Source organism: Lactuca serriola, chromosome 9, assembly GCF_051521515.1.
Source record: "Lactuca serriola cultivar US96UC23 chromosome 9, Lser_US96UC23_V15, whole genome shotgun sequence".
NCBI classification, from domain to species: Eukaryota; Viridiplantae; Streptophyta; class Magnoliopsida; order Asterales; family Asteraceae; genus Lactuca; species Lactuca serriola.
The window spans coordinates 127978390-127991923 of NC_136416.1; positions in this window are offsets into that span (position 1 = coordinate 127978390).

Genomic DNA, 13534 nt, shown 5'->3' on the forward strand with positions numbered 1-13534 from the left:
CCTAAGCCCAACAACCGAGGAAAAAGAGGGTACGAAGCCCCCCTTTACTTCCATGAGTTATTCCAGACTATCGGGAATGCGAAAGACACTTGGCCACACTCGCATTTGACTTCTCGACCTCGCTAGCAGTACTAATGGGCCATTAGGGCCCAATAACACATTAGAGCTATTGAAGGTCCTTTTACGTGGAATTGGGTCATAGAAGGCCCAATATCGCGTAAGTATATCCCCTTTGGGCCCAAAGATCATGTTGTTGGGCTAGCAAGGCCCAACGAGCAAGATTTGAAACTTCCAAGCCCAAAGTTTGTATATTGACTCATCATAGTTAGCGTGTGTTTAACGAATTGTTTTGGTTTAACGATTTTGTTTTGTTATTGATTGGAGACCGAATCAATTCATTTTGTAACGATATGTTTTATTGCAAGTGTATTTGTTTTCCATTTCGTCGGTAGTCGTGGGTTTTGTATTTTGTATTATTGAATTTATTTGTTTGAAACTGGGATTTGGTCCTTTTATACAAAAGTATTTCAATTTTAGTCCTTACAACACTTTTCTTGACAATTTTGTATACTTTATTTGATGAAAACACGGTTTTAACCCAACGTTTGTTTAGTTGACAGCTTCAACCCCTCTAGAATAGTGATTTTCGGTTAAGGACTCATTTTTCACAACTTTTACAATTTTAGCCCAAAATCTAAAAAGTTTGTATTTTTAGTCCTTTTTGATAATGAAAAGAATTTTTGAACCTTATAAACATTTTGTTATGCTAATTACCCCCTGTTTTACAGAAAATTGCATTTCCAGCCCCTCAACTTGTAAAACTTCGCATTTGGAGACTTATTGGGCCGAAAAGCCCATAGTTAGCCCATTAGGTTAAAAATTTACATTTTAAGTCCATAGAAATTTCTAATATTCAGAAAAATATGCATAGAAACTGTTTTGTATCTTTTTAACCTTCAAGAACCATGACTTGTTGATTTTTACCCTAAGTTTGTATTTTTGGCACTTTAAGCCTAAAAATGAGTTTTATGTTATAGTATGTTTATCACAACATTATCAACTTATTTTTCTTGACTTGTTTAGTGTAAAAATACTTAAGATATGTTTATTTCCTTTCTCATGTCTTAGATCTCGGGTTTACACCCTTTTTGGTTAGCACAATCATCACATAACACATGAAATCACACACATGCATGCATCAAATCACACATAGCATACATACACACATAGATCTACACATTTTTCTTGCACTCTCCCCCATAAAACTTATGAGAAAGGGGGTATGAAGCTCACCTTGAGTGTGGTTTCGGTATTTGATGGAGAAGATGAAGAAAATTCGATCCTAGCAACCTTTCTTGGAGGATCTCGTACTTAGATGCTTCTAAGGTGCAAGATCATGAGTTTGAATGAATTAAGAGATGATTTTTGAATGAAATGAAGTAGCTGGATTATGAATTTAACATCAACTTACCTTGGATGATGTGTTTGTGGGTTAAATCTCCTTGAAAATTTCCATAATCTTGAAAATATGGGGAGGAGTGGAGAGAGTTTTCTTGAGAGAATTGGGAGTGAAATGTGTGTGTGTGTGTGTGTGCTTGGGTTCGGCCGAGAGCAAGAGAGAGGGGAAAAGAGAGAGAGAGTGATTGCATGGAAATATGGGAAATGCATGGATGCATGAGTCATTTTTGCATGGAAATCCTTTAGGTAATTGTGAGGTGGCATCCAAGAGTCAACTCTCCTTTTTGGGTTGGGCTTGGGCCGAGAATGGAGAGGGAAAAAGAAAAGGATTGGGCCTTGTATGCTTAAGCCCATTTCATGGTTATGTTGAGTGATGTTTGCCCAAATAAATATAAATATGATTTTTATGACCTATTAGGGCTAAATTGGGTTAATTATGGCCCAATATGGTCCATTTAAATATTTTATTTCATTCTAGGCTCAATATGGCCCAAAATATTGAAATAAATAAAAGTGGGTCTAATTAGAGCCCATTCAAGAGTTTTAAGCCCAATATAGTCCAATTGGAAGCTTATTGTCCCATTGGGCCCAATAAGTAAATCCTAGTCCAACATGGACTTAAACAAGGATTTCTAGGGTTCCCAATTGTTTGTTGACTATTTGCAGTGCATGTATGATGTTTTTGATTGAGATTTTGTTGTTAATGAATAAGCACCATACATGCTTTCCCATTGTTGGTTTACATTTGTTATCATTGTTCAATGTTTACAAGGCCTCAAATTCCTAGTTGTGACAATATAGTGTTGCTTTCCTTCCGGGAAGCTCTGGTTACATGGTATTAGCGCAGTAGTGTGCTGTATAGAGGAATAGTGTGTTATACTCTGAATTCGTGTATTCTCTGGTATTATAGTATAGTAACTTTTAGTATAGGGTATAGAGTGTTCTCTTTAACTTGCATTAACTTGTAGTAGTAGTTATTTATAGTGGGTATCATAGTAATAGAGGTAACGAGTAGTAGTCTTAACTATACCTATTATAGTTAAATAGTGTGTGGGATTGCAAGGCTTTGGTTCACAAAGGTATTGAATAAGAAGAATACTTTCATATCTAGCACAAATATATATGATATATAACTAAGAATTCAACGATAGTCGGATGGATAATAGTATACCCTAAGACCACAATCAAACAAGAACAGGAAAAGGCGAGTTATCGGTCCTAAGTCCTTCAAGTCTTACTTATATAAATATATCGGTGTAGATATAGTTTAAAAGAAAAGAAATTTAAAAGCAGTTTGTAAATAATTTGATGACAATTTAACATAAAAAATGCGTTTGATGGTTATCTAAAACAGTTTTATTGACAAGTAGCTAAAAGTATAGAAAATCCTTTTTGGTTGCAAGTTATAAATCACATATGATTTGTTACTAAAGTTTGTTGCATTTGACTTGTATCCCCCCCCCCCTTAAAACATGTAAAAACATTTAAAAAGGTTAATTAAGGGGTATGAACTCACCTGTAGCGAGTAGATCGGGTGAAAGTGTCGGATGAGTGTTTGGTGTCAAGTAAAGACTTGAACACACTCTAAGACTCTAGTAGCATATAAAGACATATGTTTACAAGTAATTAGCAATTAAGATAGTAATTAAATACATATAGACATCCTAATGTGAAGAAAAACCCTTTGGTCAAGTGCTAGGAGGCTATTAGGTTGCATTGGAAGAGTATAAGGCCTTACCATGGAGTTTACTCTTCTAATACTCACCCTAGGTGAGTTTACGGCTGAGGGACCACTTCCCCCATGAGTTTATGGCCGTAAACTTATGGGAGGAGTGTATTCGTGTGTTTTCAAGTCTCTTGTATCACTAGGAAGGGTTCCAAGGTAATTTCCAAGGCTTAAGGGTGTGTTTAGGGTTCAAAAGAGGCACTCCCTTGGAGTTTACGGTCCGAGGACCACTCCTTGGGAGTTTACGGTCGTGAACCCCATGGTTTACGGCCATGAACTCTTGGATGCCTCTCATACTTCGATTTTGTGGTCCTTAGTTTACTCCTAACAACTTCTTGGTAAAGGTCCAAGGCTAAATAGGGGTTTTAGGGCTTGATTTGCATAGTTTGAGGGATTTTACGGCCAAAGAATGTTCTTGGGCCGTAAACCCTCTTTCAAGCCTCCAAACTTGGTGTTTAATGTCTAGAACACTTCAAGGTTAAATCCTAAGCTAATTTCTAAGCCTAAGGAAGAGATTTGGGGCATTTTTGACACACTTTTAGGGGTTTACGGCCTAAGAGTGTTCTTGGGCCATAAACTCCTTATTCTTGTCCTTCTTGGATGATTTTCAAGCTATAACGACATGCAATGAGTTTTAGAACAATCTACGGTGAGAGAACTTACAGTTTGGAAGCGGGAACTTGCGGTTTTTGGGTGGATCGGGCCTTGAGGAGAGAGAGTAGAGAGAGATAGTGACTAGGGTGGTAAAAGGTTCAAATGATGTCTACTCCCCCTTATATAGGGGTTGGGTTTGTGGCCAGGTGGGAATCTACCCGATACTGACGTTAAACGGGGTTTAAAGTTTTACCCGATTAAATGGTCGTAACCCGGCTTAGTTGTAAACTAATATTTTTTTCAAATAAAATTTGATGGTATTACACGTGTTTCATTTATTTCATAAAGACACTAGAATAAAATGAAATATTAATTGGTTTATCTAACCCAAATGTTAACGGAAAAGTTTAATAAGAACGGGTTTTACTAACGGAAAACGGATTACGATGACGGAATAAATTTCAGGTTGTCACAGTCATCAATGAAGACGATGAAGAATTGATCCAAGTAAGGACGACATACTCTATTCATTAAGTCAATGAATACTGCAGGCGAATTGGTCAATCCGAAGGGCATCACCACGAACTCGTAGTGTCTGTAACGAGTTCGGACGACTGTCTTTGGAACATCCTCCTCTAGCACTCGTAACTGGTGATATCCGGATCTTAGATCAATTTTGGAAAAGTAACTCGCCCCTTGCAGTTGGTCAAATAAATCATCTATGTGAGGCAGAGGGTAACGATTTTTGACCATCAGTTTGTTGAGTTCTCTACAGTCGATACACATACGGAATGATCCGTCTTTCTTCTTAACGAACAAGACCGGTGCTCCCAAGGGTGAGAAGCTTGGTCTAATAAATCCCTTGCTGAGCAGTTCGTTAACTTGACCAAATAGTTCCTGCATCTCTGTTGGTGCTAATCGGAAGGGCGATTTGGCTACTAGGGTAGCTCCTAGGACTAAGTCGATTCTGAACTCGACTTGTCGTTGCAGAGGTAATCCTGGCAATTCTTCTGGAAAGATGTCGGGAAAGTCGTTCACTACCGGAATGTTCTTTATTTATTTCATTTCTAGGACCGTATCGACAACGTGCGCGAGGAGTGCAAGATATTCCTTACGTAGATACTTATGTGCTTGAATACTTGAGATGATACGAAGACTCGTACCGGGTTTGTCGCCATAGATAAGGAGAGTTTCGTTAGATGGAAGATTAAGGCGTACAACCTTTTCGTAACACATAATGTCAGCACGATGAAGACTCAACCAATCCATGCCGATGATGACGTCAAAACTTTTAATCGAGACCGGCATGAGGTCGATTGGAAATGAATGGCTATCTAGAGTTAGAGTACATCCTACGAATATACTGCTAGTGCACTCATTTTTCCCATTACCAATTTCTACAGTGAATGGCTCCTTAAATGTGTGTGGTTTTAGTTTAAGTAGGAGAGCAAATTTATGATTTACGAAGCTTCTCTCCGCTCCACTATCAAACAGTATGCATGCATAAGAGTTTTCAAGGAGAAACGTACCAGTCACCACCGTAGGGTCAGCAACTGCTTCCCCATGGCCTATAGCCATAACTCTTCCTGCTCCACCAGTATTCTTGCTTTGGGGCAGTCCCTTTTATAGTGGCCCACCTCGCCACATCCATAGCAAGCCTGGCCCACGCCAGCGCCAGGAACTTGGGTGATCGGCCTTGCCAGAGATTTGCAGAAACGGACAATGTGTCCTTTCTTGTTACAGTTGGAGCACTACATTTCCCGGCAGAGGACGTTGTGGTGGAAGTTGCATTTATTGCACTTTGGCAAACTTCCAGCGTACTGCTTCACCGGAGCAGTAGCGGCAGGTGCTATCGCGGCATGAACCGCCACAATCTGCTGCTGTTTGGCAGTTTTCTGTTTCTTCTTGTCATCCCAAAACTTCCTCTTGTTGTCAGTGGGTTTGGAGGGTTCTGAGATGGCCAGGGTTGTTGTTGACGATGAGGATTGGACTCCATGATCGATGAGTCGTTGTGCCAATCGCTTGGCACTGTCGAAGGTAGTAGGGAGTGAAGATAGGACATTTCCCTGATACGGAGGCACCAGCCCCTAGATGTACCTTTCGACCTTTTTCCCCTTAGTAGGAACCATGTTGGGACAGAGGGCCACCAGCTCACTGAATCTGATGGTATATGCGACTATGCTTGACCCCTCATGGTCAGGCTCCAAAGCTCATGTTCCGTCTTTTCGAACCATTGCGAGAGGGCAATGACTCTGCCAGTCCCTTTAAAGGACTTTGGCTTGTAGTTAGTGAAGTCCTTGTATGAGCACTCTCTCGAGCGCACAAGGAGTTTACGTTGAGTAGAGTTAACAGGGGTTCCACCTCTGCTGGCATCAGTGGAGTGATATTGAGCCATGGCCGTAGCCACAGCCGCAGCCACGGTAGCATTCAGAGCTTCCGCATCGAATTGCGGAGGAGGTGGTGGTATCGGAGTTAGAGTAATCGGAGGATTACGCCTTGTTGATCTATGAGGAGGCATCCTTCAACTATAAGTTTAAAGGAAAGATGTACATGGTGGTTAGAATCATTTGTGAGCATAAAGAGAGTGTTCCATTGGCTAAATCGCCATAGTCCAACAGTTGAATGAGTGTATGTTTTGAAATAGAAGTATAGTAGAAGAGTAGGAAAAACACAAGTGTACAGATTTTTCCAACAGATAAGATAACTGTCAATATTACTGGTATTATTGATGTAACAAGTTCGCGGAAAACGACCTAACAATAGGTCTTACATCAAACCATATGAGGGAAAATATTTTACATCTTAGAAGACTAGATAGTGTACTGAAAGATAGGAATATTTTACAGACAAGTGCTACATAGAGCACAGATACGAAAGGCTATTCCTTAATCAAAAGAAAAGATGTGCTAGACATCTTTTAACGGCGATGGGAATTCCTCAGGCGAACCCTAAGATCTACCACTTGAAGAACCACCTCTTGAAGGTGTCGCTCATGAGCCCTCTAGCGAACTCGAAGTTCTATGACTTCAGCTCGGGAGGTAGCCAGTTGTTGCTGCAGAGTCTCATTGGTTCTCCTGGTCCTTTCCATATCTTCTTCAAGACGGTGGATGAGGACTATGTTGAAACCAGAGTTGGCATCAATTTCCACGATTTGGCCGATGGCTGCTCGACCTTGCTCGATATTTCGAGCAATCCTGCAGACCATGATAGGCAGGACTCGGTCAGCTGAGCCACCCTTGCTTATGTTGTAAAAGCTTCGGTCCCCGTTGTAGGGTAAAGGTTGACCCTGTTCATCGCTGCAGCGATTTAAGTTTGTTGCCCACAAGGGTGTGGCACCTTGAAACGTGGTTCGGGGTTGTTAATTGGGGCTTGACCTACTTGGGGTAGGGTTTTGACTTCATGCTCGGAGTCAGAACCATCGGAGAAGCCTTCTGCGAGGTAATCATCCAAAGGGATTTGTCACACCCCCAAACCTGAACGGCGGAAACGTTCGGGGGCGGATGACTTCATGTGGTAACGTAACAAATGAATACATAGTAAAGAAAGCAATACAACCATCATATATATAATTGAAAGTTAACATTTGTCAAAAGTTACATGTTCAAAACCAATTACAATATGATGTCAAAATACGAGATTAAACTGGCGTCGCGGCATCCCTTCATCAAAAGAAAAATGAATACCTGAAATTTACTGATTTCCTGGGACATACAAGTAATTTTGAAAGAGTAGATCAGCATTTAAGCTGGTGAGTTTCATAAGTAGTTAAATGACAATGTTTGAATGAAATGAAATGTTTTGTCCTTGTTTGTTTGTGTTTAGAAAATCCTATATTTTCTACTAGTATAATAGTAGCCTTCACTCAAGACCAATGTTTGTTTCTAAAATGTATGTAAGTGTAAAATAACCAATGAGTTTGAAAACCTTGTAAATCAATGCATTTTTAATACCCCTTGTGAGTTTTATAACCATACTATCGACTCGGAATGCCTATACACAACGTTCTTCAGGCGTTGGAATGTTATGAAGTTTGTCACCCCAAACGGTGGACTGCAGCTAACAGTCAGGGTGCGGGTTGTCAAGCCCGTATAGATCTATACACAAACACCACGCTCCCCCTCCAAGGGATTCTGGTATATAATACAGGACTTGAAATGTGTACTCGGACGTACATGAAGTTAGTGTCTCACAAAACCGTGGTATAAAAACAGATCTACTTGTTAAAATGTTACGTTTGTTCTTGTATACGAAAGTAAACTTCTTGAAATTCATGTTTCTAGTACATAAGAGTTAGAAATTTGTTCGTAAAACTATACCTATTATAGTTTTCTAAAAGTGTGTCTTGTTTGTTTAGAAATACCTAGAAAAGGAATCACTTGTTTATGAAAGCATAGATTTTTGGTGTAGAGTCTAAGATAGACAAGAATAATCTAAGAAAAGTTTAGTTTATACATGCATTACAACAAATTTATATTTCAAAAGATAGAATGCTATTTTAACAAATGTTATATATATGAAAGTTCCTTAAAGGTTTATAAATCGCATGTGATTTGGATATATAACAGCATATAAAAGAGTTTCTTTATGTAACACACGATAATACTCGTGTGTTTTACTTGTAATCCCCCCCCCCTGAAAGCATATAAAAGAATTTATAAAATATTTAAAAGGTAAATTAAGGGGTATGAACTCACTTGAAAGTTTGAAGATAGCGAGATGGAAAACCGGGCAGAGTTTCGTCTCGGGAAACAGATTTTCCTCGGGATTCTCGAGAATCTCGGGAGTAAAATCGACCCTCGGGACTTGAGAAAAAAGACCAGAGCTTCGGGTTTGAACGGGCACGGAAAACGAGGCAAGATTGTGAGAGAGAGGAGAGAAATGAGCCCTTTTCTCGGAAGCCCTCGCATCCTATTTATAGGAAGGCTGAACTGCCTCGGTACGCGGGGCGTACGCTCGTACGCAGCGCGTACGCGTACGTCATGCATGACCGAAGCCTCGACTGCCTCGGCCTCGGATGGGACGGGTTGCTGGGGAGGCGGGTCGGATGGGACGGCGGGTCGGATGGGACAGCGGGTCGGACGGGTCGGACGCTTCGGACGGGTCGGACGCCTCGGATAGGGCTACATGGACGATCAGAGGCCAAGTCTCTCGGGTACGCAGGGCGTACAGGGGTACGCAGCGCGTACCTCGGATGAGGACGCTGACTCCTCTTCGGATAAGGTCCGATTTTTGAATTAAATAAATATATAATTTATTTAATAAACTTCAAAAATTCATATCTTCTTCATACGAACTCCGTTTTCGATGGTCTTTATATCCACGCGTAGGTGAGACTACGCTCTACAACTTTCGTTTAGACTCCATCGGCACATTCCGAAATTATATTTTTATTATTTATTTTAAACTCATCGTGTTTAAGGAATTTCTTTGAAAATTCATAACTTCTTTATCTGATGTCGGTTTTTGCCAGACTTTTTACCGCTGGAATACCATTGTCGAGACCTTCGATTCTCGTTTTGGTCATTCCGGCCAAAAGTCGCTCGATCTCCGATTCGAGTTTTTAGATGTCTGTTGCTAAGCCGAACTTGGAAAAATCATAACTTTGCTATATGAAGTCAGATTTGGGCGTTCTTTTCACGTACGATCATGGTTCAAAGACATTTAAACATAGAAGGAAATTAAATAGAACTATTTGTACATTTTATTATGAAAGTAAATTTTATTACTCAAAAGTGGTTACAATACTTGACCCTTTTTGGTCATTACAAAGAATTGAAATATCGGGTTGTCACATCATCCCCCCGTTAGAGAGAATTTCGTCTCAAAATTTACAGTAGTAAAGATACTAGTGAACATGAAAGAGATGAGGGTACTTTTGTTTCATCTGATCTTCGCGTTCCCATGTGAATTCAGGTCCCCGCTTGGCGTTCCAGCGAACCTTCACGATGGGTATGCGACTTTGTTTTGTTTGCTTGACCTCTCGGTCCATGATTTCTACTGGTTCTTCCACAAAGTTGAGGCTCTCGTTGATCTCGATCTCGTCGAGTGGAATAACAAGAGTCTCGTCGGACAGACACTTTTTCAAGTTTAAGACGTGGAAGGTTGGATGGATGTTACTAAGTTCGCGCGGTAGGTTAAGTTTGTAAGCCACAGGGCCGATTCTGGCAAGGATCTCGAAAGGCCCTATGTATCTTGGATTTGGTTTCCTACGCTTTCCAAATCGTATTAAACCCTTCCACGGTGAGACCTTTAATAAGACGTGGTCTCCTACCTGGAATTCCAAAGGTTTCCTCCTTTGGTCAGCGTAGCGTTTCTGTCGGTCTCTAGAGGCTTTCAATCGTTCACGAATCTGAACGATCTTCTCTGTCGTTTCTCGTATGATTTCCGGACCGGTGAGAGTGCTTTCAGGAACTCTTCCTCTAGCTAACTGGGTATCGCCAACTTCAGTCCAGCACAGAGGGGATCTGCACTTTCGACCATAGAGGGCTTCAAACGGAGCAGCCTTTATGCTTGTATGATAACTATTGTTGTATGAAAATTCGACAAGGGGTAAATGAATATCCCATGCCTTTCCAAAGTCAATCACACAGGCTCTCAGCATATCTTCTAAAGTTTGTATTGTTCTCTCACTTTGTCCGTCTGTTTGTGGGTGGTAGGCTGTACTCATGTCTAGCCTAGTTCCCAGGGAACTTTGTAGTGACTGCCAGAATCTTGAAGTGAATCTACTATCTCGATCGGAGATAATGGATATCGGAACACCATGCAGTCGCACTACTTCCCTTAAGTAAGTTCTTGTAAGCTTCTCCATTTTGTCAGTCTCCTTGATGGGTAGGAAATGCGCGGATTTGGTCAATCTGTCGACAATGACCCATATGGTATCGAGTCCACTTGTCGTCTTGGGTAACTTGGTTATGAAGTCCATAGTAATCCGCTCCCATTTCCATTCTGGTATCTCTGGTTGTTGTAGTAATCCTGACGGTTTCTGATACTCAACCTTAACCTTAGCGCAAGTAAGACATTTACTCACGAAGGTAGCAATTTCTGCTTTCATGTTAGGCCACCAGTACAACTTCTTAAGATCCAGATACATTTTATCTGAACCGGGTGAACGGAATATCTTGATTTGTGAGCCTCGGTCATGACTACGTTTCTGAAACCACCATGTTTCGGGGTCCAGATTCGGTCCATGAGATAGTAGGCTCCGCCACCCTTGACTTCTAGATTCTTTTCCATTCCTCGCAGGGATTCACCTGCCACATTTTCAGGTTGCAAAGCTTCCATTTGTGCCTCCTTAATTTGTGTGGATAAGTGGGAATGGATAGTCATGGTCAGAGATTTGACCCTCCGACCAGTGTATTCCTTTCGACTGAGGGCGTCAGCTACTACGTTGGCCTTGCCAGGATGATAACGAATTTCGCATTCGTAGTCATTCAGTAACTCAACCCATCGTCGTTGTCGCATGTTGAGTTCCTTTTGATCGAAAATGTGTTGAAGGCTCTTGTGATCGGTGAAAATAGTACTCTTTGTCCCGTATAAGTAGTGCCTCCAGATCTTCAGAGCAAATACCACTGCTCCTAACTCGAGATCGTGTGTCGTATAGTTCACTTCGTGTGTCTTAAGCTATCAGGAGGCATAAGCGATAACCTTCCCTCTCTGCATAAGAACACAACCAAGTCCTTGATTTGACGCATCGCAATACACTACGAAGTCTTCTATCCCTTCGGGGAGGGATAGTATCGGTGCGGTGCACAAGGCCTGCTTTAGTGTCTGGAATGCCTTCTCTTGTTTCGCTTCCCAGTCAAAGGCCACACCTTTCTGGGTTAATGTAGTAAGAGGTTTCGCAATGCTCGAAAAGTTCTTTATGAATCTGCGATAGTAGCCAGCTAGACCTAGAAATTGACGAATTTATGTAGGTGTCTTTGGTGCCGACCAGTTCTCAATAGCCTTAATTTTGGAGGGGTCCACGTGTATACCTTTCTCGCTAACAACGTGGCCTAAAAATTCGACTCTTCGAATCCAAAATTCGCATTTAGAGAACTTCGCATAGAGTTTCTCCCTTCGCAGTGTTTCTAGGACTTTTCGTAGGTGCTGACTATGCTCTTCCTCACTTCGAGAGTAGATAAGTATATCATCGATAAAGACGATGACGAACTGATCCAAGTAAGGGCGGCATACCCTATTCATTAGGTCCATAAATACTGCTGGTGCATTGGTTAATCCGAACGGCATCACTACAAATTCGTAGTGTCCATAACGAGTTCGGAAAGCTGTCTTTGGAATGTCCCCCTCTAGAACTCGTAATTGGTGATATTCGGATCGTAGGTCTATCTTTGAGAAGTAGTTCGCTCCTTGAAGTTGATCGAATAGGTCGTCAATGCGGGGTAGAGGATAGCGGTTCTTGACAGTAAGTTTGTTCAGCTCTCTGTAGTCGATGCACATACGGAACGATCCGTCTTTCTTCTTTACAAACAAGACCGGTGCTCCCCAAGGTGAGAAACTTGGTCTTATGAATCCTTTTTGAAGGAGTTCATTAAGTTGACTGGAAAGTTCCTGCATCTCTGCTGGTGCGAGACGTTAAGGCAACTTCGCTACTGGGGTAGCTCCTGGAACTAAGTCGATTCTGAACTCAACTTGGCGTTGCGGTGGTAATCCTGGTAGTTCTTCTAGAAAGATATCGGGAAAGTCACGTACTACCGAGATGCTCTTGATGTCCTTCAGTTCTTGACTTGTATCAACGATGTGCGCTAGGAATGCTCGACAATCCTTCCGCAAGCACTTTCGAGCTTGGATGCACGAAATGATGTGAAGGTTTGTACTAGATTTGTCGCCGTAGATAACTAAGGTTTCGTTGTTAGGGAGATTAAGACGGACTGCTTTCTCAAAGCACATGATGTCGGCGCGAAGAAGACTCAACCAATCCATGTCGACTATGACGTCGAAACTTTTAATTTGGACCGGCATGAGATTGATTGGGAAAGAATGGCCGTCTAAAGTTAACGTACAGCCCATGTATATGCAATTAGTGTTTTCAGTTTTTCCATTGGCCATCTCTACAGTGAATGATTTTTCTAACTTGCTAGGTTTAGGTTTAAGTAAATGAATAAAGTTTTGACTCACGAAGCTTCTCTCCGCTCCACTATCGAATAATATGCATGCGTATTAATTATCGAGAAGGAACGTACCAGCAACTATAGTTGGGTCAGCTACAGCTTCGTCGTGGCCTATTGCCAAAACTCGTCCCACACCTCCGGTGCCTACTGCCTTAGGACAGTTTCTCTTGTAGTGGCCCACCTCGCCACAACCGTAGCAAGTCTGCCCTACACCCGCACCGGGAACTTGAGTGATAGGTTTTGTAGGGTCTTTGCAGAAACGGGCTATGTGTCCCTTCCTGTTGCAGTTGGCGCACTGCATTTCCCGACAAGGTCCATGGTGGTGGTAATTGCATTTGGTACACTTTGGGAGGTTACCTACATAAGGCTTTGTTGGGTAGGTATTTGTAGGAGCTGCAGTAGGTACAGTGGCAGCATTCACTGAAACTAGTTGTTTCTTTGCGGATTCTTGGGAAGACCCACCCTTCCCTTTATTCCACACTCTCTTTCTGCCATTGTTGTTGGTGTTGTTGTTGTTGTAGTTGTTGTTGTTGTTGTTGTTTCCTTTATGTGGTGTTGGTGCAGGAGTGGTTGAGTTCTGATGACCTCCGTAGTCAATCAGAGATTGTGCCAGTTCTTTAGCACTTTCAAAGGTGTCAGGTTTAGA